The sequence below is a fragment of the Notothenia coriiceps genome, unplaced genomic scaffold, assembly GCF_000735185.1.
Source record: "Notothenia coriiceps isolate Sejong01 unplaced genomic scaffold, NC01 NC01_scaffold00028481, whole genome shotgun sequence".
In the NCBI taxonomy this organism is placed as follows: domain Eukaryota; kingdom Metazoa; phylum Chordata; class Actinopteri; order Perciformes; family Nototheniidae; genus Notothenia; species Notothenia coriiceps.
Window position 1 is genome coordinate 1 of NW_011361182.1, and position 4,468 is coordinate 4,468.

Below are 4,468 nucleotides of genomic sequence, written 5' to 3' on the forward strand. Positions count from 1 at the left end.
TCATTCCAATGTATACTATAGGACAGTAAACCAGACATATCGTTTTAAACTGGGGAGATAAAAAAATATGCATAAATAAAATAGTAAAATAAGATATGAATGAACAACACAAATATAATAGGTTACATGTATTTGTTATTGGCTATGGTAAGTTATTGGTTATGTTCACATACTTATTTAATTATTAAAATGTAAACCAATCTTTTTCATATGAGTGTTTAGAGTTGTACCCCCTAGATCTAGTCTCTAGTAATTCTGCTTAAAGTGCGCCAGATTGAAGCATTTTACTTTAAAATGTTCAAACATTTCTTCCCGGTATGCCTGAAAAGGCAGATATGCTTGTTTTTCTCACCAAGAACTGTTTTTAAATGGGGGGGGGGTTCCTTTAAAAGTTGGACTGTTGCACTGTTGTAGCTTCAGTGGTTCTCAGGTTACAGTTACATAGCAGTGAATATAAACAGACTGATTAATGTGAATATTACTGTAAACTAACCTGTGTAAAAATTTCTCGAATAAATGTAATTTTTTTTGCCCCTCAAAGAATCGGAATTGAGAACCGTTAAGAACCGGAATCGAAAAGTAGAATCAGAGTCGGAATCAGAATCGTGGAAATTCAAACGATACCCAACCCTAGATGTACCCCTAAAGTGTTTCTCCTACCATAGACTTTAGGTTGATGGTTTGATTCCAAGCCCCTGCAGTCAACATATCCATGGGCAAGATACTAAGATTGACTGTCTAGGTTCTTTAAATCGCTTTCTAGGCTCATTAAGAAACACGTAGAAAATCAAAATGTTCTTAATCTGCACTCTGTCTACATCAACAAAAGAGTAAAGGTTATAGCTTTATCTCCAAACAACATCGCATGAGTAGAGTATGATGAATCTGAGCCAGTATTAAATGCGGCCTTTAGCCTTTGACAGTTTTCAATATTAAAAGCTAATATATGGACACAACTTACTTATTGACGAAACAAGTATTACATTTAAAAACCAAGCAATCTTTAGGATCACACACATACCTGCTATTCTCCGACCTGTACACCCCCACAGTTGTCTTTACCTTCCGTGGCTATAGCTAAATATTCAGCATTTCTAGAAGGAAAAGAGAAAAAACAATGTTGTGAAATATTGTCACATTTTTGACTATATAGAAATGAAATGGTGAACATTTTAAAAACGAATCTTCACGTTATGGTTGTAGGACAGGTTTTTGACTTACAGGAGGGAGGTTTTGTTTTTTTACTAGGGAGGAGGATGACACGGACAAGACGAAAACATGACAAGTAGACGCAGGGAACGTGGGACAAAGAGACACACGTGAAAACACACAAACACAATGGAAACATTGATAATCTTTAAAGGTAGGGAAGAGCGAGGACAGGTGAAGTAGGAGAGTAACATGAAGCAAAAACAAGATGTAACAAAGTAAAAGTTTAAAATATAGGTGTGACATCAGCAATAGAGCATGAATTAATGGGGAATTCATGAGGAAATACACACATTTCAAAGCATTATTTATTATTTGTTTAACATATCGCTGAGCTTGGTAGTAAGCTTTTTAGAGTAAGGTCCAGTAACACCAAATGTCAAAGAAATGTATGTTTGCTTAATTGAGCTGCAAAATATCTGCATTTTAATGCATATGTAACCGGGTCTTTCATTAGTTTTGTAAATCTTTCCAGATTTAACTTACTTAGAGCCAAGCAGATATATCCTAATTGGCATCTTTGCTGGCCAATAACCCAATGAAAGAATTGAAGTATGGATTAGGGCTGAACAATCTTATAAACCAAGCCGCTGAAGGCACAATAACAGTTCAATTCTAAATTTGTGTCAAAATACCATTTATGAAAAAATCTTGGTTTGGTACAGATCAGTCCGATCATGAAAAACGATGAAAGTGATCAATCCCTTGAACAACTTCAATCATATCGCAATTACAAGATCAACAATGTCAAAATTGTTCAGCCCTTGTTTGGATTGAGGTGATTTTAAAGCATTGCTTCCAATGCATGTTTTAGAACAGAACAGTACACATCTTAGCCACAATGTTTCCATAACCATATTTTAGCAATACTTATCAAAAATGGTAGCTTATGTTATGCATTTATGCTATAAAAACTGATTATGGCCAACAATCGTTGCTGGATTTTTTTAGGCTCATGAATATCTTTGAATATCTTATAAGGCCATAAAAATCCAGAATTTTGTTTGGTCTCTACAAGTTTGAATGTTATGGATAAAAACCTTAGATTTGCTTTTTTTCCTAATATAATTATAGAACACAAGGAAGACAAATGGGGTGCTCTCTATAGAGATTATAAAAAAGTAAGAAAAATAAAGATTGGATAAATAAATATATACAATCTGCATTTCTCCCAAATTTCCTCAAATTAAAGTTCCTGAAGCCATTCTTTGTAATGGCTTCACTCAGTTTTCTAAAAATGTATTTTTTTCATTCATAATTCTGTATACATGTAATCCAAGGTATTGTTTAGACTAGTATTATTGGGTTAAGTTGTTTGAATGTTTGTGTTAGTAAATAGTCTCTATCTATAAAATATCAATTGCACTGTAACCATTTAATAAAACTCAAACCGTCACAACTGGAGTTACAAGGTTCCCCATGGTGTAAGCAATATGTGAATACTGATGTTTATAAAATACTTACGCCGCTTCTCGTAATGCTTCCTCCCCATGAGCTGCTATTTTCCTGTAGCAGTAAATCATCTCTATGAGCAGCCACACCTGCAGGCCGATGACGGTAAAGTACATCATGAACTCGGACACGATGGAAGCCGTTCCTCGGGTCGCTGCGCACATGAAAGACAGTAAATCAAGAGATCAGACAGACACCAGAGAGGCCTCCTGACCAAGCAGAAACTGTGAGTGAAATTACAAAGAATGGGATTTTTCGGTAAGAGAGATCTGGAATGGAGATGCAGCTGCAGCTAACATCTTAAGCATTGTAAGTATGTTGTCTGGTTTAACTACATTAAAAGGTCCCATGTCATGGCCATTTCTACTGATCATAATTCCATTGTTGAGGTATACTAGAATAGATTTACATTGTTCAATGTTCCAAACTCACATTGGTTTCTCATACAGCATCTCTGTATAGTATGTGCATTCACTCTCTGTCCCCCCCCTCCCTGTGAGCCCACTGTGCTCTGATTGGTCAGCTCGCCCACTCTGTTCTGATGAGTCCACCACCGCAGGGCCGGCTCTAGACAATTTACAGCCCTAGGCGAGATTTGAGTTGGCGCCCCAGCCAGAGAATCGTACAATAGAAAAGATAAAGATCAATAGAGTATCCAAGGAATACACAATAGAATGGGGGGTGGACGTCACATCCTCTAGGGGGGTCCGGAGGTATGCCCCCCCGGGATTTTTTTTTTAACATTTTAAAGGTCCCATGTCATGCTTTTCCGGTTATTACCCGTCCCCTTGTGTGTTATGAAGGTTTTTCTGCATGTAAACGGTGTGCAGAGTCAAACCCTCAAAGTACACCCTGTAGCGAGTAAAACTCTAAAACAGAAAATACCTCCCCAAAACGCCTCGTTGGTGAAACGTCATCATGACGTCATCATCCATTTGATTCTTCCGGGTAGTGCTTACGAAAGCACGTACCCGGAACTAAATGGGCCAATCCATGGAGCCGTAACGTTACGTCCACGGAGCCGTTACGTTAAGCCCCCGCTGATTGGTCCAAATTGACCAATCCACACAAACACACTCAGTGCAGGCAGCCCTGCTGATTTCTGATCCGTGCTGCAGGCTGATAACAGACAGTTGGGATCGCGCGAAATTCTCTCTGCAGACCTATGCTGCAGACCCATTCTCACAGCGTTTATCAACATATAAACCTTTTTCTTACTCAATATCAAGCCACACTTATTGTTTTTATTTCGGCTGTGACTTTGTGTGTGTTCAGGTTGAGTTTGGCTGTGTATCGCTAAATAGACCCTCCAGAAAAACGCGGGCAAAAATCCTTGATTATGCGGGCTAAATTCCTTGATTATGCGGGCTAGAATCCTTGATTATGCAATTAAACATGCGGGGTTTTTATGTGATTTTATGCGGTGAAATTGCGGGAAGTTGCGAAATATGCGGAAAGTTGCGAAATATGCTAAATATGCGGGGAATATTGTCTCTCACACACAACCTGCCACTAACGTTAAACCCCTTTACTATTCAATTAAACACATTCAATGTTTATTTATTGTAAAAGAAATTGGGCTATTTTAATCTCACACACCCCCCCCCCCCACACACACACTTCTCCGCCTCATTCTGTTTTAATTTACTCGTTCGTTATCTGACCAGCTTCAATCTTGTAGGCTACTCACTTCGTTTCTTGTAGCCCTCGAAAGGGTTTTGGAGGTTGATGCCTCGGTGAACGTGAGTTGTTTGGCTTTCTTGTCCGCAGCAGCAGAAAGCATTTTCGAATGTTTGAATGAATCAAA

At 38.3% G+C, this 4,468-nt stretch overlaps 1 long non-coding RNA gene across 1 annotated transcript; it reads right to left on the reverse strand.

Annotated features, from left to right (window-relative positions):
• Window positions 1-342: 342 nt before the first annotated feature.
• LOC104958241 (uncharacterized) lies at window positions 343-2,847 on the reverse strand. The gene is made up of 2 exons (XR_799743.1): window positions 2,674-2,847; window positions 343-1,094 (listed from the first exon to the last, which is right to left on the reverse strand). It is a non-coding gene; the product is annotated as an uncharacterized lncRNA (long non-coding RNA).
• Window positions 2,848-4,468: the final 1,621 nt, after the last annotated feature.